We start from the raw sequence: 21,536 nt of genomic DNA on the forward strand, positions 1-21,536 counted from the left end.
CATCATCTACAACAGAAAGAACTGGAGGTATAGCCAAAGGCCTATGTTGTGGCAAATGTAGAAAGGTTCTAAGCCTTTTTCTGGAGTCTGAAAAATCTTGGCCCTGCCACTGAAATTGTTCCCTCATAGCATGCAATGTTTCCCCAAAGGAAAATTCCTCAGGTGGAGAGGCTGAAGGAATGGACTCTTCAGCATCAGAGTCTTCGTAAGGAGAATAAGGAGCCTCAGGAAGTTCTGAATGTTCTGATTCATCAGAGGAACCATCAGTGGATACTGGTTCAGGGGGCTCTGCTCTAGGTCTCTTTTCTGGAGGAGGGAGAGAGGACCTGTCTGGATGGGGCTGGGAATCACGAATTAAAGAAATTAAATCCTCAGCCAAAGATAGCATATGAGAGCTAATGCTGGGCCTGTGTGTGGGGGGTTTGGCAGGCACAGATTTTGAAGCTTTGGCTGCTTTAGCCCTGGCAAAGGCCTTAATAGACATGGCTGCAGGAGGCCTAGCAGCTCCACGTGCAGGGATAGAAATATCCAGGGGAATTGTGTCTGATAAATCCTGGGAAACCGCAACAGAAGGCTGATTTTCAGAAGCAGATTCTACCAGGTTAGAAGAGGCCTCGGTAGAAGGCATGGTTTCAGCTGGAGAAAGAACCGCTTGCTCGGTTTCGGCCGAAACAGAGACACTCGCGGTTTGCTTAATCGCGGTTTCGGCCGAGACCGCGAGTGTCGGTCCTTTTCTTTTCGTTTTTTGGAAATTTGCGCTGTCGGAGGATCCGACGGCATAATGTAGGCAAAATCAGAGCCGAAAATTTGTTCAGCAAACTCCGACCGACGTCTGAGCGTCCGTCGGTTAAAAGAAGAGCAGGCTAGACAAGCTGCTACGTCGTGGTCTGGGCCTAAGCAATGTATACAGTAGGAGTGGAAATCTTTATGAGGTATTTGTTTCCCACAGGATAAACAGTTATTAACTTTCTCTGACATCGGCTGAGGCAAGAAAGAGTCCCCAACGGGGTACTTAGCTTTTTAGAAGTCTTCGAAGTAGTATTCGGTAGTAGTAATCTCTGGATCTGACCGACCGGCACTTGCGAACAGCTTCTGCTTCGGGCGCCACGTGGCAAGAAAGACTGGGGAAGATGGCGTCGGCTGATGCCTTTATACCAGAGTAACTGCAGCTATGACGTCGGGTGAAGTGCGACACCAGCCGAAGCCAGACCCAGACTTTGGAATCCAGGCCGACCGAAGGGCTGCCTGACGACAGGACAACCCATTTGTAAGGACTGCAGATGCATCCTTGAAGGACATCCCTAAGGGATAACCCTGTGGCATCCCAGGACTAGGATCAATCCTCCATAAGTCTCTTGGAGGGATGTCAAGAATGAATGAATGATCGCCAACACAAATGGAATGTTACGGCAAGGACAGAACTTCTTTAACTGGATTGTCAATCTTCATTCAATTCTTGACAGATGGGACAGAGTCCCAAAGTACTTTAGGTCCTGGGCGGCCTTACAGAAGGATATTCCGGAGTATCATAGAGCCAAAGGATGCTCTTTCCCTGGAGACCATATCTAAATTGTAATGAGTGATAAAGGTATGAGGAGCAGCCCATATTGCAGCTGCACATATTTCTTCCATGGAGGCTTTGGAAGAAGAGAGAGCAGAAATGGAAACAGATCTAGTGGAGTGCACTCTAACCAGAGCAGGTAGTTTGAGTTTATTTCAGTTGCAGACAAAAGGTAACACAATCTCCAAGCCATCTTAAGGTAATGTTTGATACTGGTTTACCCAATCCGGGTCCTGAAAAGGATACTAATGACTGGTCTGATTTTCTAGAAGATTTTGTTCTGTCCAGATAAAAGGGGAAGAAGACTGGTAAGTCTATGGACTGGTTAATATTAGATTCTGACACCACTTTAGGAAGGAAGGGCGGGCTGGTTCTTAATGAGACTCTCTCCTTGTGAAAAATGATGCAAGGATGCTTTACATACAAGGCTTGTAATTCAGAAATTCTCCTGACTGATGTGATGGAAAACCCTCTTTCTGGTAGCCAGGACACAAACTTGAGGTCACAAGTAGCTGCTGGCTCAAACAGCTTTCGAACTAGGCTTTGTAAGACTAAGGTCAAATCCCATGGCGCTACCGGGTCTTTGAATGGGGGGTTTAAATGTAAGGCACCTTTAAGAAAAACTTTGCACAAACTATGAGATATCAGGGAATGTTCATAAAGTCCATCATAAAAATTGGAAATAGCGGCTAAATGAACTTTACTTGTGGAAGTAGAAGCTCCTGAATCAAATAAAAATCGCTAAATATTCTAGGACCTTATCCACTGGTGCTGAGAAGAGATGTATGTTGTTGGGACAGGCCCAAATTGAAATTTTCCATTCGCTTTGGTAAAGCTTACTGGTGGAAGGTTTATGGGAAGCCAGAAGAATCCTTTGTACCGAGGAGGATAAGTTATTCTGCCCAGCAATTGACAGAATTGGGAGATACCAAGCAGTCAGCTTGAGGTTTTGGAGATTGGGATGCACAGAGCCTTGAGGGTGAGATAACAGGTCCGGAGTTGGATCCAGAATCCAAGGGCGGTGAACCAGACTTGATGAGGCCAATAAGGTGCAATGAGAAATCACAATGTTTCTCAAACATTGGGTTTTCCTCAAAAAAAAATAAATAAATAGGGAATTAGTGGAATATGGGGAAAGGCATAAAGAAGTCCTGGGGGCCAATCGAGAAGCGAGTCTCCCTGGGACTCCCTGTGAGGGGGGAAACTAGGTCAAAGTAGCTGCTGCATTTGTTGTTTATTAGGGAGGTGAACAGATTACAGCACAGCTGGCCCAAATGACGAAAAATCTTCATTGCTATGTTGTAGTTGAGAAACCACTTATTTAGCAGTAGACTGCATCTGCTCAACTTGTCCTCAATCACGTTGGATTTCCCCAGGATATGCATTGCTACCAGAAAGCGGTATGAAGCAATAGCCCATTGCCAAATTCCTAGAGCTTCCCAACATAGTGGGTAGGATCTGGTTCCTCCTGGTTTGTTGACATTCCAGACTACCAAAATGTTGTCGGATTGGATTGCAATTGTCCCCAAAGGAAGGACAGACTGGAATGCTTGTAAGGCCAAAAGCACTGCCCTTAATTCCAGGATGTTGATATACAAATTGGCCTCTTGCAGGGACAAAGTGCCTTGGAGAGTCTTCTCCAGATAATGCCACCCCCACCTGATCTTGGAAGCATCCATGGTCAATAGGGCTTTGGGCGAAGGGGGAGAAAAGGAGCGACCCCACAGATTTTCTTCTCGCTTCATCCACCAAAGCAAATCCATTTTGCAGCGGTTTATCAGGAGTATGTGGGACATCGGCCATGTTAAAAATCAACCATTGTGATGCCAAGAGCCACTGAAGCAGCCCCATGTGGTATCTAGCTAGGGCTACTAAAGTTAAAGTTGCTGCCATGGACCCCAGAGTTTGCAGTAACAGGTGAGCAGGAACTTTGTTTCGGGAAATGATGGCTTAAACTTGTGACCTTAGCTTCTTCAGCCCATGGAGGGGAAGACAGGGTACACAAGACATCGTATTCAGTCTTGCTCCTATGAATTCTAGATCTTGTGTAGGAGTCGACTGTGACTTCTTGTTTATGGAAATGCCTGGCGTCTCTGCGAGGTGTAGCACAAAGTATGCTGCATAAAGCAGTAGATGCCTGGAGGGGGTGGTGAGAAGCCAATAGTCTAGATATGGAAACACTCTGAACCCTCCCAGTCTCAAGTGAGCTGCTATTACTGCCATGCATTTGAACACCTTGGGGGTTGTGACAAGACCAAAGGGCAGTGCTCGAAAAGTACAGTTGTGTACACTGACCATAAATGTAGATGTTGGAGTGTATTCCCTGTTGCAGTCATTACATTTGGGTAATCTGCTGGCAGGTTGTCCTCAGTCAGCCTGAATAACAAAGTCTTAGGTCCTGCGTCGGTTGCTGTCTCCTCTTCCATGACATCAGGTCGTCAGGGGTATAAAACATGCAGCAGACGCAGTTTTATTCAGATTTTCTTGCCCCAGATGTCAGGTGCCCACCAAATGAGGAGCAATAAAAAAATAAAAAAAAAATACATACATACATACATACATATATATATATATATATATATATATATATATATACACACACACATATATATATATATATATATATATATATATATATATATATATATATATATATATATATATATATATATATATATATATATATATATATATATATATATATATATATATATATATATATATATATATATATATATATATATATATATATATATATATATATATATATATATATATATATATATATATATATATATATATATATATATATATATATACACACACACACACACACACACACACACACATATATATATATATATATATATATATATATATATATATATATATACATATACACACACATATATACACACACATATATATATATATATATATATATATATATATATATATATGTATATGTATATATACACACACATATATATATATATATATATATATATATATATATATATATATATATATATATATATATATATATATATATATATATATATATATATAAAAACAACAATAAATATATAAATGCACTGTTAGAAACAAACTTTACCTTCAACTAAAAGCATACACACCACAAAGGCTTTTGAGTATAGTGAAGGAAAGAAAAGGTATAGAATGGGGGGATGACGGGTGGGTAACCCGGACTGCAACAGTGAATACACTCGAACATCTACATTTATGGTAAGTATACACAACTGTACTATGTTCTTAGTGTTTCACTGTTGCAGTCATTACATTTGGGTACAATCCCAAAGCTATCCCGTTTTCGATGGTCGTCGTATTAGTTTCCGAATTTGAAACCATCTCACCCCTCGGAACACTGGAAACTCCAAACTGTTGAGGCAACCCATCCGTGACGTGTGGTTCTGCAACTCCTGCTCCTTTGCTTCGCGAAACCGGAAGTGTACCTTCTTTAGAGTTCCCCGGAATCCCGGAAATAGAATTGGTAGCACCCGCCTGAGCCTATTTTTACTTACAAGGTAGATTATAATTTGAAGTTTTTGCTAGATCATAAGGCGAAATCGATCAGCAATAAAGGAGGGACCCGAAAGTGTGGTTGTTGTGATTTCTGTTCATACATTAAATGAAAAAGAATATTTTAAATTACAACCTTTCGATCTGGAAATTAGATTAGCACATGGTTCTTGTGTTTCAACAGGTTTAGTGTATCTGGCTACTTGTAAAGCTTGCCCATGTTTTTATGTGGGCAAGACAGAAAGGAAACTCAACCACAGGATTTATGAACACTGCTACTGCATCAATAAAAAAGATGACAAAAATGCTTTAAGTAAACACATTACAACCAATCCCAGTCACAGTTTTATTTTTGGGATTTTGGAGATTGTTATGTTGGATGCTAGAGGGGGTGATTGGAAAAATAAATTGTTAAGAGCTGAGTCGAAATGGATATTTAAATTGAATGCTGCAGTATTTCCTGGGTTAAATGAGAGTATAAGCATTAAGCCTGAATTAAGGTATAGGGCAAGTGTTTTATAAATGTTGTTTTTAACCATCCTTGTTTATAAGTCTTTTAATGTAAGGATAATTTGTATATACATTTTTTCAATTTATTGATTTATTAATTAATATTTATGAGTGTTTCTGTCGCATGATTTCATGCGACCTCTATATAATGCAATGCATTTTATGATTCAATAGATCTGTAGAAGTCTTGATGATGAAAGCGCTTATCTCTCTGTGTGGATTTAATAAATTCCTTTGGATTCTTGGTGGACTTGTTATTGGCGTTCAGCAACCTGTTTGTTTATTTTGTGGATTTTTTGCTGCTGGTGGCTTGTTTCCTTTGTAAGGTATGAACAGAGCTCCAAAGTAGCAGCTTCTAGAATGTCTTTGGTTGGGACCCATCCGAGAAAAGCTGCTGAAGTAGAGGCAGCCCTGGTGGAATGTGATCTGATCCCCTTGGGTGCAGGTTTACCATGGTGCAAACAGCAGAAACGAATGCAGTGGCTTATCCATTTAGAAATAAATAGTCTGCTTTGATATAGCCTTCCCCTCTGACCCTGCAGCAAATGCTACCAGTAGTTGCTCAGACTTTCTTAGAGATTTGATCCTATTTAGGTAGAATCTTAGTTGTCCGTGTACATCCAATGAATGCAAAATACACTCCTCCTTGTTATGCGGATTTGGATAAAATGTTGGCAGGTGAATGATCTGGTTAAGAGCCACACTGGATACCACCTTAGGCATAAAAGAAGGATTGGTCCTGAGGGACACCCTGTCCGGGTAAAATACAATAAAAGGCTCCACTGCCATAACAGCCTGTAGTTCTGAAAACCTTCTTGCTGAAGTGGCTGCCAAAAGAAAAGCTGTTTTCCAAGATAGAAATTTTATATCCGCAGTGGCTGCTGGTTCAAAAGGAGGCAGGGTGAGTTTTTCAAGCACAGAATTGAGGTCTCATGCAGGAGTTGGTGCTCTTCTGGGAGGCCTTAAATTTTTGGCCCCTTTAAGATACTGTTTAAGCAGAGAATGAGAAAAGAGGGGAGGCTCTGTGTTGTAATGAGCCGAGATGGCAGAGGCATGGATTTTTATTGAAGAAAAAGATAGGCCCTTGTCAAGCATCTCAGTCAACTATTGTAAAATCTGAGGAATATTGGGCTTTGCTGCGTCTATTCCTTGTGCTTGGTTCCGAGCAGAGAATCTCTTCCATTTATCAGCATAAGATTTTCTAGTACTAGGCCTTCTGTCTTCCAAAATGACATCCATGACATCCATCACAGATTTACTGAGTGGTGTTGTTTGAATAATTAGTTGATTAGCCATGCTGCAAGATTCAGAGTTTGGAGCCGGGTGTGCAGAATGTGATAGTTCTGCTGAGATGAGGTACTTGAGGCAAGTACCATGGAGGAAGGTGAGACATATTCCTTAGAAGCGGGTACCAGTGCTGGCGGGGCCAGTCCGGAGCAATTAGGATCATTTTTGTTTTTTCCTGTCTGACTTTTAGTAAGACCTTGGAGAGTAGAGGCAGAGGGGGAAAGGCATAGACAGATAGGTTTTTCCAGCTGAAGGCTAGAGCATCCACTTTTCATGCTTTTTTGTGATGGGTTCTTGTGCAGAATTTGTCCAACTGATAATTTTGGGCAGAGGCAAATAGATCTATGTCTGGGCTTCCCCATTTCTGTGTTAACATGCTGAAGATTTGTGGATCCAGTTTCCATTCGTGTGGGTCCTTAAGATTTCTGCTTAGGTCGTCTGCCAGAGTATTTTGCTTTCCTGGCAGGAATTGAGCTTGAAGATGTATTTGGTAAGTCAAGGTTGTGTTCCACAAAGCCATGGCTAGTCTGCAAAGGGGTAGGAATGTATACCCCCCTGCTTGTTTATGTACCAATACTGTGGTGTTGTCCATCTATCAGTAGCTGTCCTGGATGAAGCAAGTCCTTGAAGGCTGTCAGAGCATTCTGAACAGCTAGCATCTCTTTCTGATTGATATGCAGATGCAATTGGTTGGGGCTCCATTTGCCCTGAATGCATCTCCCTGCCAGGTGGGCCCCCCAAACATAGTCTGATGCGTCTGTAGTTAGGGTTTAGGTGGCAGTGGGTAGAATGAATGACAGTCCCTTGTTTTGGTGACATCTCTGCCCACCAAAGAAACTCCTGTTGTAGGCAGGAAATGAGAAGAATCATTGTTTCCAGGCTGTGAATGCTGACTCAAACTTTTTACGTACCACTGAAACTTCCTCATATGCAGTCTCGCATATGGAATTAGTAGAATGCAGGATGCCATGAACCCCAAAGCCTGCAGAATTTGTCTTACAGATAACTGGGTTTTTGTTGCCATTTGTTTGAAGTATGTTGTCAGTTGCCTTTGTCTGGCGTTCAGTAAGCCATCTGGGCAGCTGTATTCAAGCTTGCACCCAGGAATGTAATTATTTGAGAGGGTTCCAGTTGTGATTTCTTTTCGTTTATGGTGTAGCCTAGGCATGCTAGAAGCCTTTTTACAAATGCCAGATGTTGAAGAAGAGAGTGTCCTTGTCCTTTGCTTGAATGAGACAATCATCCAGATAAGGATAAATTTGAATGCTTCTTTGTCTGCAGAATGCAATTAACTGGTGCCAGGCACTTTATAAAGACCCTGGGCACATTAGATAAGCCAAAGGGCAGTGCAGAGAATTGGTAATGCAAAAAACCCGCTTTGAAGTGGAGGTATCTTCTGTAGGATTCCCTTATTGGGATATGCAGGTATGCCTCTTAAGTCTAGAGTTACTAACTAAGCATTCCTGCCTAGCATAGGCAGTAGCTGTTGTAAAGTCAGCATTTTGAATTTTGGAATGTTCAGGAATGTGTTCAGAATTGATAAGTCCAGTATTGGACGCCATGAATTGTCTTTTCTGGGTACCAGGAAAAGTCTTGAATAAAAACCTTGTCCTTTTTCTGGTACCGGCTGAATAGCCCCCATATCCATGAGGGACCAGACTTGTTTCTGGGCCTCTGCCCACTGGTTTTGTGGCAGATCCAGCCATCCATTTGAAAATGGCAAAGTATGGAAATGTAATCTGTACCCCTGAGATACTATGTTTAATACCCACTTGTCATGGGTAATTAACTGCCAATTTTGAGCATTAAGTGCTAGTTTTCCCCCCAAGGTGGCTGCCAAAAGATAAGTGCTTGGTGATGGCAGAAGAAAGTCATTGAGACTGCTTACTATAGGGTTGTGCTTGGTGATGGTAGAAGAAAGTCATTGAGACTGCTTACTGTAGGGCTGTGTTTTGTTTCCTCCAGATTTGGAGGCTGAGGCACCCCACTGCTTTGACCTGTAAGAACCCTGTGATTGGTATCTGGAACCTTTTGAGTGCCTGGATTCGCCCAGAGTGGCTCTGTTGGACACAGGAAAGGACCAATTTTTAGTAGGCCAGTGCCTACTGAACCTGGGTGGCTGCACTTGCAAGAAAACTTTTACAGTTTGCATAGATTTAGCTTTCTTCCATGTTCTTTAAAACCTCTTCTGCCTTATTACAAAACAGAGTATCATGCTGCAAAGGGGCATCCAACAATTTAGCTTTAAAATGATCAGGCAGATCTTGCTCCTTGAGCCAGGCATGCCTTCTAAATCACAGATCCAGTAATGGCAGCCCTACAAGAGGCTTCCGAGGAATCAAAACCACATTGCAAAGTATGCTTTCCAACCTGTTCTGCTGAATGCAATAATTCCTGTAGCTCTTTATTTTCCACGCAATAAGAAATCAACATCATTTTCTGTTTCAGTAAGCCCATAACATGCTGTTGATATTTAAGCATATGAAACTGGCAGTTTAAAGCCCCGATTGCCAAGGTTGCAGACATATAAACCTTCTTACCCCATCTATCCAGTGCCCTGGAATCTATCAGAAGGGGTAGGATTTTTGCCTGTAGAGGCCTTTACACCCTTGGCACCCTGAGAATTAGTCTCAAGATCAGCAGCAAGATTTTTGAAAAGAAATTTGTGGGAGTCAGGAAGCCTGTAATATCGGTCTGACTTACTAGGAGCCGGAGGCAAGGAATCAGGAGCCATGCTAGATTCCGAGAACACATCAACAATGTCCAATACAGGAGGTATTGCCAAAGGCCTATGCTGAGGAAGGAGGAAATCCCTAAGTCTCTTTTTTGATTCAGAAAGTCCTGACTCTCCCAGTGAAAATGTTCCCTTAAAGTATGCAAAGTCTCTCCAAAAGAGTAATCCTCAGGAGGAGATGCACATGGGAAGTATTCCTCTGCATCAGAATCCTCATATGGTGGAATAGAAAATTCCTGATCAGAAGAGGAATCAGATGAAATGGAAACCTGATTTGAAGATTCATAATCAGTGCCTTGCCTAGGCCTCTTAGCAGGGGAGGGGGGGGGGTTGGGAACCCCTGATCAAGGTAATTAAATACTCAGCCATTTTGATCATCTGTTTTTTTTTTTAGGCATAGGGGCCTGAGCACGTGGCTCATGCATCGTTTTTTTAGACATAGAAGTTGTTTTCGACCTTGTTTTTGTTGCTGGCGTCGGTTTGATGTAAAAATATTGAGGCCTGAAAACACCTTCTGAAGCCGGTGCCTGCTCAGTGGCTCTGGACCCATCCGAGGGAGAGACATCTGCGGGTTCGATACTCAACCTCCCAGCATACAGGACTCCAAATGAGTCTCGGTAGAGGCCTGCGACTCAAAAGTAGCAGGTATCAGGGGCTACGAAAGCACCTCACTGAGAACCAGCGAACCGGCGTCTGGCTTAGGAGAAGCTTGGTCATCGGTTCTGGACCTCGACAGTCCGTCTGTCTTTTCCTTTGCGTTTTTTATGAACTCCGGTAGTCAGATTGCTAACAGATGACATTTCAGGATAATTAAATCTTGGAACAAAAATATTTAGAAGCAAAAATGTACCGACGCTTAATAGTGCGTTGGTTAAATCTAGCACAAAACTGACAGCAAGGCACGTTGTGATCAGGGCCTAGGCAAGGAATACAGTACAAATGAAAATCCTTATGAGGTATTTGCTTTCCACAAGTAATGCAATTATTAACTTTTACTGACATCGGTAAGGAGCAAGTAAAAGCTTCTCCAATGGGGTACTTAGCTTTAGTTTGAAGACTTCAGTTCTGAAACTCTAATACGAAAATTTCAGGAGTCTGCCGACCGGCACTTGCGAACTGCTTCTGCTTCAGGCATTGCGCGGCAAGAAAGACTGAATAAAATGGCGTCTGCTGCATGTCTTATACCCCTGATGACCTGACGTCATGGAACAGGAGACAGCAACCGACGCAGGACCCAAAACTTTGTTATTTAGGCCGACTGAGGGCAACCTGCCAGCAGATTACCCAAATGTAATGACTGTAACAGTGAAACATGAAGAACATTTGGTAATGACTGGCTCCTAGCCCAAAGCGGAGATATCTTCTGGAGCGCTTGCCCATTTTTATGTGATAATATGCATCCTGAAGATCTACCAGGCACATCCAATCGTCCTTCTACAGAAAGGGAAGGATGGACTGAACCGTGACCATCTGGAATTTTGTCTGTTGTACAAATTTGTTCAATAGGCAGAGATCCAGAATTTGTCTCCAGTCCCCTGTCTTTTTTGGCACTAAAAAGAATCTAGAGTAAAATGCAGATACTCTCTGGTCTGGTAGGACTTCTTGGATTACTCTTTTCAGAAGAAACTTTTGGATTTCTACTGTTGCTAGATCCTTTTCACTGGATGTAACATCAGGGATTCGCTTTTGAAGTCTGGGAAATGATTGAGCGGGATATGATAACTTCTGGTAATATTTTCTGCAACCAGGTATCCGAAGTTATAAGCCAGGCAGACTGGTGCAGTGAAAATTTTCTCCCGACTGCTTCCAGAGGTAAGCAATCAGCCTCCATTCAGAAGCGCTGGTTGGGTTGTCCGGAAAAGGAATCTCTGCAGCCCTGGTTACACTGGCCCCCCCTCTGGCATGGGGAGGACATCTTCCAGAAGAGTTCCCCCCTCTGCCCCAGAGGGAAGTACTCGCCACATGTATCACGAAAAGAGACTTGGGATTTTTTGAACCACATTTTCCCCACTCCTTTGGGAACACAGATCGCCGAAAGTGTCTTCTGTCCTTCTTACACCTGGCTAGTGTGTCTAACTTTTGGGCCAAACAAAGAGGATACATCAACTGAAGCATTGATGAAGGAAGACTTGAAGGGTTCAGCGAAGTCACACAAGTGCATCCAGGAGTGTCGCCTTAAGACAGCACCTGTACCAGTTGCCCTAGACGCCCCTTTGGCTGCATGGGCAATGAGCTGCATGGAAGAATTTGAGATAGACTCCAGGGTGGCAGGCTGCGAGGCAACCTTGTCCCGAACCACCTCAGACAGAGCTCTTGTAAGGGTGTCTGAAAGCTCAGTTATCAGATCTCTTTGGAGTCTAGTAAAATGTGCCAAGAAGTTGAAGGACCTAATAGCGAAGGTCGATGAGGCAAAAACCCGCTTCCCAAATCTGTCCATCATCCTAGACTCCCTGTTAGGAGGATGAACAATACAGCTCTCCTAGGAGAGTTCTTGGTGGTGCCGCCACCACCATGGCATCCACTGTTAAGTCCTTAGATCAATGGGGCTTATCTTTTGGGGCTGTTAAAATTTTATATCGCCTCCAGGGAATGGCCTCTATGGAATCCGGAATTTTCCATGGCCGCTGGAAAAACAACTTAGGTTGTCCACAGGTGGGGTCACCCACGAAGTAGAGGGGCAATTCCTCAGAGGATGGGTTTGAGGACTTCCAATCACCCCATCGTTTCAGTATTTCCAGGGTGTCTCCAAAAGAGACATCTTCCGGGGGTGACTGGGGGGAAACCTTCCCCTTCATCGTAATGTGCGTCTGCGATGACTGATTCTTCTGGAAGAAATCGATGTGCTTCCTCCTGCATGTCCTCTTACAGGGTGGCTCCTCAATGGAAAATTCTGAAGACTCCAATGAGGAGGGACCCTGAACCAGGGTGTCTTGCAGCTCTTGTGCCAGCTGGCCAGATGTAGTAGACTATGACCGCTGCGAACCAGAAGATACAAAAATATGGCACACTGATGAGAATGGAGCCAGTTGGGAGCCTGCTTAGGCCAAAGCTCTCTCCATAATCTGGAAGGTAGGCCCACCTAAAGAGGGATGGGAGCCCAGAACAAAGAAAGACAACCTTGGAACCAGAGTCACACCCCACTCTGATGCGCCACCACTCAGGGCAGGAGCCGGAAGAGGGCTCGAAACTGCCAGGGCTCCAACAGCCAAAGATGGCACCATGGAAACAACCAGAACTATACTGAGGGTCTCTGAACTGGCAGCCAAACCATGCTCCCGGATGTGCAACAGATCTGAAGGAGCCGAAGACAGAATCGACCCTGGTGCCAAGGTGAAGTCCACCATCGGCACAGATGTAGCTGGTACTGGGAGCATCAAAGTGGAGGGCTCCAAGCCTTGAAAGGATGTTGAAGGAGTACAAATTGGTGGAGTCCTTTGAGAGTGAGCCTCGGCTCTGGGTGGGAGAGAGGTCTGTGAAGGTGCGGGGAGACCAGTGGCTGTCCATAAAACTGGTCCACCAATCTAAACTACTTTCAATTCTGAGAGGCTTCTGGAAGAATGGATCGACATTCCTGAAGGGGCCTCAGGCCTATTCAGAAATGGGCTGGGATGTTGACCCAACAATGGGTCTACTGAAAAGGAATATGCAATTCAGGGAATTAGTACTAGATCGACTTTTGGCACCGTAATCTGCTGTGCAGAAGGGGAAGCCAGGACCAAATGAGAAGAAAGTGATGGTGATGGAGATGCAGAAAGTATTGTCAGTACTGAAGAGGTCCTAGGCACTAAAACAGTGGTCGGTGCCGAAGAGGTCTGAATCAGTTCAATGACCGTAGGCACCTATGGAGATTGAGCCACTTTCAGCGTCGAAGGTGCTGATACTGTTACTTTCGGTTCCGAGAAGACCATTTGAACCTGCAGCTTCTTGGATTTTACCTAATGTGCCAAAGGAGAGGTCGGCACAGAGTGGCTTCTTTCTTGTCATCTGGCTTTGGAGATTTTCAAGTCTCAGCCTTAGATAGGGCTTCACTAAATGAATGTTTCAACAAGCCTTTTAAGATTAGTTTATTGCACCTCCCTGCTAAAATATGGGCGCTAAAGCCATCACAAATTTTACTAGTAATGTCCAAATGAAGGGTACCCAAACAGTACACACAAGAAACATGCTCATCTCAATTGGTCATCTTTCTGCCACAGCCCTGACACTGTTTGAAGCCGGTTGTCTCCTTTTGTTTTTCTGACATATTTAATTCAACTTGCATACACACACGTCACACAGTTAGAAAAAGGAGAGAGAAATTTTTTTTTTTTTTTTTTTAAACGTCTACCAACAATGGTATAGTAGAAATATTGAAAGGATAAATAAAGTGAAGGGGAAAAAATACCAAGAGTGGTATGCAAAGACTACCAACGGTAGTAAAGGAAAGGAAGAGAAAGCCTGTTACCAACATTGGTAACTAGAAATACTATTAGGTAAAGGGGGTGGGTAGAAACAGCAGAAAACAGTCTCTCACACGCAAAAAGAATGGAGAACTATCCAAGAAGAAATACAAAAAGCTTTTTAGCAAAAAAAAAAAAAAAAAGCTAGAAAATGCAATAATCAAATAGAAGAAGTAAAGCACATAGCTGAGACTATCAGCTATTGCATCCAATTTTCAAAGCAGCAAACGTGACCTGGGGTAATGGGAAGAGGGGTACTGTGGGTAGAGTCTTAGCTCTAGAGTTTTTGGCTGGCAGAACTATGTATAATGGCAGAGTCGGAACAGAACCCATCTGTCAAGAATAAATGAAGATCGACAGCATCAGATATAATCATTCTGACTTACTGATTGGACTGTCCTTGATTTTGGGAGTTTTCAGAATTCTTCTTGGCACCCTCTTACCTATTCATCTGCATTTTGTTGAGACTGTTTGTTACTTTGTATCTTACCAAAACTGCATGAGGTGTTACGAGGATCCCTTGGAAAATTTACAAAAGGAGAGCTGTGCGACATCCCCTCTCTGTGCCAGTAACCAAGGAGCCTGAATCCTAACTACTAACACTAGACCGGGGCATTTACTTGGAGCAAGAACAGATACACACAGTATTTCCAGATGCAGCTCTCTGCATCAAGCACAATTTTCCTTACAGCACACAGGAAACACATTCAGTCTGGGGTCTGGATTTCTCTCAGCCTCCCTCCAGGTCTACAGTAAGACTCCCCACTGGCACAGCTATAGAACTGAGTCCTCAGCCAAGTGTCCAAGTGAAGTCCTCCAACACTCCCTCTGTGAAACCAGCGCTTCACGTCCCTGCTCCAAGCAGCGGATACATACTCGAGATTTGATTCTCACACACACACACACACACACACACACACACACACACACACACACACACACACACACACACACACACACACACACACACACACACACACCTGGGAAAGGCTGGGACAGATTTACTAGCTATGCCCCCTTCTGCCCAGACTACAAGGTATTTACTGCCACCAGACCTAGGAATGGGTCAGGATGCCCTGCAAACCTTGTCCTAGCCTTAGAAAATAGAGGTAGGTGGTAATCCTTGGTAAAGGTATGGACAGAAGTCCAAGTGGCAGTTTCCAGGATGTCCCTGGTGGGAACTCCTCTGAGGAATACTGTGGAAGTGGAGGCTGCCCTAGTGGAAAGGGTTTAAATAAACTTGGGGGGGGGGGTTCCCATGCAATCCATAGCAGAAATGGATACAGTGCGATATCCACTTGGAAATGGTTTGGAAATGGGCTTCCCCTCTGCCCCTGAGGCTAGCCTGCACAGAGGGTAAGATTTGGTCCCTCCTTGTTTGTTTGTTGATGTACCACATTACTGTGGTGGTATCTGTTCTGACAAGTAGAACCCCTGGGCTTGAGATTGGGCTTGAAGGATGTCACAGCCTTTTGTACTGCCATCATTTCCTTCTGGTTGATGTGTAAGGGGAAGGTGCTGGGCATTCCGAAGACCTTTGGTGCACCTAACTTCTACGTGAGCGCCCCATGCTATGTCTGAAGCATTGGTACGGTCTGCCCGGTTGGGCAGTGGGTGAAGGGTAGACCCTTGTTCTGGGCACAGGCCTCTGCCCACCAGAGAAACTCATCCCTTACACAGGGGATCACAGAGAAAGAGGTCTCTAGAGGTGGAGAATGCTGACACCAAAGGTTCTTTAGGTACCACTGAAGTTCTCTCATGTGAAGCCTGGTCAGAGGAATTAGAAGGATGCAAGATGCCATGTACCACAAGGCTTGCAGGAACTTCCTCACAGTAAGGTGACTTCTGGAAGCCAGCTGTGTAAAACAGAGGCAGGAAGCTCTACTTTTCTGGGGATAGGAAGGCCATTTGGGATGCTGTGTCCAGCAATGCTCCCAAAAAATTATCTTCCTGGAAAGTATTTGCCTTGATTTCTTCTTGTTGATGGTGTACCCTAAGGAGAATAGGAGGGTTTTGACAAAGAGGAGGTCCTTGAGGAGGTTTTCTTTGCAATCTGCCTGAATGAGGCGGTTGTCTACATACGGGTAAATTTGTATATTTTTCTGTCTGTAAAAGACTATGGCCGGGACTAAGCATTTGGTGAATACCCTGGGAGCAGTAGATAAGCCAAAGGGTAGCGCAGAGAACTGAAAGTGTTGTGAGCCTGCTCTGAAGCAAAGGAATTTCCTGCATGATTCCCTTATGGAGATGTGGACGTAGACATCTTTTAGAGCTAGGGTAACTAACCAGGTATTTTTTGAAAGCATAGGCAGCAACTGCTGCAAAGTTAGCATTTTGAATTTGGGGACCACCAGGAAGGTGTTCAGAATGGATAGATCCAGGATGGGGAGCCAAGTGCCCTGTTTTCTGGGAACAAGGAATAGTCTGGAATAAAAGCCTTTGCCTGTTTGATCTGAGGGGACAAGTTCTACTGCCCCTTGGGATAGGAGAGTTTGGACTTGTTTCAATGCCTCTGCCTATTGATTTGCAGGTAAGTCTGGGTACCCTCTTGGAATTGGGAGTTCGCTGAAGGAGAATGTGTATCACTGAAAAATGATATTTAAGACCCATTGGTGTCCAGCAATGCTCCCAAGAAAATTATCTTCCTGGAAAGTATTTGCCTTGATTTCTTCTTGTTGATGGTGTACCCTGAGGATGATAGGTGGGTTTTGACAAAGAGGAGGTCCTTGAGGAGGTTTTCTTTGCAATCTGCCTGAATGAGGCAGTTGTCTACATAAGGATAAATTTGTATATTTTTCTGTCTGTAGGAGACTATGGCCGGGGCTAAGCATTTGGTGAATATCCTGGGAGCAGTAGATAAGCCAAAGGGTAGCGCAGAGAACTGAAAAAGTGTTGTGAGCCTGCTCTGAAGCAAAGGAATTTCCTGCATGATTCCCTTATGGAGATGTGGACGTAGACATCTTTTAGAGCTAGGGTAACTAACCAGGTATTTTTTGAAAGCATAGGCAGCAACTGCTGCAAAGTTAGCATTTTGAATTTGGGGACCACCAGGAAGGTGTTCATAGATCCAGGATGGGGCGCCAAGTGCCCTGTTTTCTGGGAACAAGGAATAGTCTGGAATAAAAGCCTTTGCCTGTTTGATCTGAGGGGACAAGTTCTACTGCCCCTTGGGATAGGAGAGTTTGGACTTGTTTCAATGACTCTGCCTATTGATTTGCAGGTAAGTCTGGGTACCCTCTTGGAATTGGGAGTTCGCTGAAGGAGAATGTGCATCACTGAAAATTGATATTTAAGACCCATTGGTCCTTTGTTACAGAAAGCCAATTTTCTTTGTAGAGGGAGAGCTTTCCTCCTAGTTTAAGGTGAGTGGAAAGAGGGCAGAGGGGGGAGAGAGAGTCATTGAGAGTTTTTTTGCCATAGAGGGATGGCTTAGAACTTCCTGCCTTTGAAGCGGAAGTTGTCCACTGTTTGGTTCTCTGCTGTCCCTGGGAGAGGAGTCTGGGTGGTCTGTCCTGCGAGGTTTACCTTGCCCCTGCCTGCTAAGTGCAAGAAAGGACTAGTGTTTTCAAGGGACAATTCCTGCTGAACCTAGGAGGTTGTACCTGAAGGAAATCTTTTACTGTATGGATAGATTTTGCTTAGTCTTCCATCTTTTTAAACACCTCTTCTGCTTTTACTCCAAGCAGTCCTTATCCAAGGGTGCATCAAGTCATTTAGATTTGACATGATCAGGGAGAGGTTGTTCCTTCAACCATGCATGTTTTCTAATGACAGATTATGACATTACTGCCCTGCTTGAGGCTTCTAGGGCATCATATCTACAGTGTAATGAGTGTTTAGCCACTTGACAAGTAGAGTGCAGTAAATCTGCTAACTCTTTCAAATTAGCACAGTCAGGAAAGATTGAAATAGTTTGTTTTAATAGTTCCAAATTGTGCTGTTGATATTTTAACATGTGGAACTAACAGTTGAGTGCTCTGTCAGCTAAGGTTGCAGAGGTGTATACTTTTTCAACCCATCTGTCCAGAGCTCTGGAGTCCTTGTCAGAAGGAACATGATTCTTTGTAGAATTTGCTTTAGCTGCTTTTGGTCTCTGTGTAATGACCTCCGGGTCTGCAGCAGGATTTCTGTACAGGTATTTGTGAGAGTCCGGTACGTAATATCTGTCAGGTTTTTTGGGAGCAGGTGGGAGGGTGTCAGGAGTTAAGCTGGATTCATGGTAGACATCAACCACCTCTAAGATTGGAGGGCTGGCCAAGGGTCTGTGCTGGGGCAGGACTAGAAGTTCTCATTCTTTTCTTAGACTGAGGGAAGTTCTGGGATTCCCAGTGGAAAATGTTCCCCAAGGGTGTGAAGGGTTTCCCAAAAGGAAATGCCTTCTGGTGGGGAGGCAGAAGGAATGGATTCCTCTGCATCTGAATCCTCATTAGCAGTCAGAGGTTGTTGTCCCTCTTCAAAAATCTGAATAATCAGACTGCTCAGAATCCTTTTCTGTCAGTATTTCAGGAGAAAGGTCTCTTTTCCTTTTAGAAGGTGTGGCCTGACTACCCCTGATAAGGGATATAAGATCCTCTGCCATTTTAAGCATTTGAGCTTGGGGTGGTGGAGCAGGAGTAAAATGGTGGCTAAAGGTAGGTTTCCTAGGAGTGGCCTTACCTCTAGGCCTAAGAGTATCCAACGGTTTGAGAGTAATGGTAGACAGAGGAGAAGATGTTGTTTTTTTGTCTAGATTCGGTAGTGCAAAAAACCTCCTTGGAAGCCGGTGCCTGCGTCGCAGCTCCGGACCCATCCAAGGCAAGAGACAACCAAAGGCTCGGAACATGAAGATTTCTGCGGCATACCAGACTCCAAGACAACCTCAGTAGAAGCCAGCGAAGGTATCAAATCGGGCATCAGGGGCTGCGAAGGCGCCTCACTGAATTCCGGAGAGCCGACAACCTGCTTAATGGTAGAGTCATCGGAAGGCCTAACCTTGGGTGGTCTGTCTATATTTATCCTTATGTTTTTTCGGAATGTCTATGGATTGTTGGCTGACAGATGCCATTTCAGAACGAAAATACCTGGCTACAATAAGAGCTCTATGGCGAATTGTTCTCGCGTTAAAGAGGGCACAGAACGGGCAACAGAGGACATCATGATCTGGGCCTAAACAAGTGACGCAGTGTGACGAAGTCTCGGTGTGGTATTTGCTTTCCACAGGTGAGACAATTGTTAACTTTTCTGGATATCGGATAGTACAAGATAAAAGGATCTCCAACAGGGTATGTAGCTTTAGACGTTTTCAGCTGCAATTCAAACTCTGGTAGTGACTGACCGGCATACTTGCGAACAGCTTCTGCTACGGGCTCCATGGCAAGAAAGGACTGATGTAATGGTGTCGGCTGCCTTCCTTTATAGCACTGACGACCTGACGTCAGGCAGCTGCCTTCCTTTATAGCACTGACGACCTGACATCAGGCAGCAAGAGACAGCAGCCGACGCAGAAATACATTGACTCTGGTTTTCAGGCTGGCCAAGGACGACCACAGCAGGGATAACCTACAGGTGATGACTGCAACAGTGAAACACAAAGAACATCCAATCCTTCTTTTCTTCCAAATGCAGACTTTGTGAAAAAATGCATACGGAAATTTTGCAAACAAGTCCGATCTGGCTGACCAGGTCAGAAATTCTCCTAGCTGAAATAACAGCAACTAACAAGAGTTTTGCATGATAATTTTAAACCAATTTTGGCAGAAGGTTCAAACAGAGGACTACTTAGGGTTTGTAGTAAAATAGTAATACGACATGGAGGAAATGGATTCTAAGCAGGGGTTTTAATACAAAGGTTCCTCTAAGAAAGGTTTTGGACAGCCTTAAGGGCACATGGGGCGTGTGATTCTTGCCAATGTGAAAGGCAGATATGGCCGCTAATCATACTTGGACAGTGGAATTGCTGGCTCCATTCTGAAAAAAAGACAGGCCAGGGAACTCCAAGATTGCTGGAAGAGGAGCCAAAAGAGGCTCAAGATTGTTCACAACTGCCCAAAATAATCGTTTCCATTTACTTTTGTAAATTTTACACACAGAAGGTTTCTGGGACAAAGTCAGGATACTGCCAGATGAGGAATAAAACCTGGAATATCTCATCATCAATGGAAATCGGAGAAGCCATGCAGTTAATTTGAGGGACTGAATGCCTGGGTGAAGAGACCCTGATGGGCAGGAGAATAGATCTGCACAACAGCCCAGCACCCAGGGAGGACGTACTACAGGAGGCAGGAGGAAAGGAAACAATACTTGTAGAGGCCAGTAGAGGGCTAAGGGAATGACTGATTGCAGAGTTCTTACAGACAGCATTGGCAAGTAATCAAAAGAATGGGAGGGAAAGCATAAAGGAGTCCTGGGGACCAACTGTGGGTCTGAGAATTCCTCTGCGACTCCCCCTATTAGGAGATCAGAGCAAAGAACTTCCTGTATGTGGCATTGTGGGGAGATGCCAAGAGAATGCAGCAAGATCAGCCCCAATGACAGAATATCTGTTCTAGGACTACTGGACTGAGAGGCCACTTGTGAGAGAGAAGGATAGACCTGCTCAGCCTGTCTGCCAACACATTGGACTTGACTGGAATATGCACACTATTAGAAAGCAGAGAGAAGGTATTGCCTAGTGCCACACTCTCATGGCCTCGCAAGATCTGGTTTACCCCAGTTTGTTGATGTACCAGACAAGTGCCATGTTGTCTGTCTGGCTAGAGACTGCATCTGAAGGGGGAGACGGTCCTGAATAGCCTACAACACTAGAAGGACCACTCACATCAACGCACTGGAGATGAGAAGACTGGTTTCTGATTGTGACCACATTCCTTAGACTTTCTTTCCCAGGTAATGCCCACCACCCCATGTGGGAACGTCTGTGGTCACCATTGCTTGGGGAAAGGGAAGACTGAAAGAACATTCATTAAATGTAGGAAAGACATGGGTTGTGCTTTTGCAGACCACTGGACTGAGTCCACTAAAGAACTCATATGTAGTACCTGACTAGGGGATGCAGTATAATCTAAGCTGTCATGTAGCCTTTAAGACAGAGGATCATTTTTACTGGTAGCTTCTGACAGGACAAAACAGCCAATCTTGATGATGAATATGAATGTATTCCTTACTTGGGCAAGTTCTGCAATCTAGAGTTGTGTCTAACTGAGCTTCTACGAACATTAAAGACGGATATGAATGAAGTCTGGACTTTGTTAGATTCACCAGAATGTGTATTCTGAACACATATGGAGCAAGGAGTCTCTGGCATGGATGATAAGTCCCTGGTAGGCAGGTTAAGAGCCAGTCTTACAAATACGAAAACACTCCAAACCTCTACAGTTGGAGACAGCTGTTACTACTGCCACACGCCGTCAACATCCTGGGGGGGGGGCTGTGGTGAGACCAAAGGGCAGAGTTCTGAATTGAATATGACTGGCTCAAAGACAGAAAT

The sequence above is a fragment of the Protopterus annectens genome, chromosome 8.part0 (genome assembly GCF_019279795.1).
Source record: "Protopterus annectens isolate FY-2018-M chromosome 8.part0, PAN1.0, whole genome shotgun sequence".
NCBI lineage: Eukaryota > Metazoa > Chordata > Ceratodontiformes > Protopteridae > Protopterus > Protopterus annectens.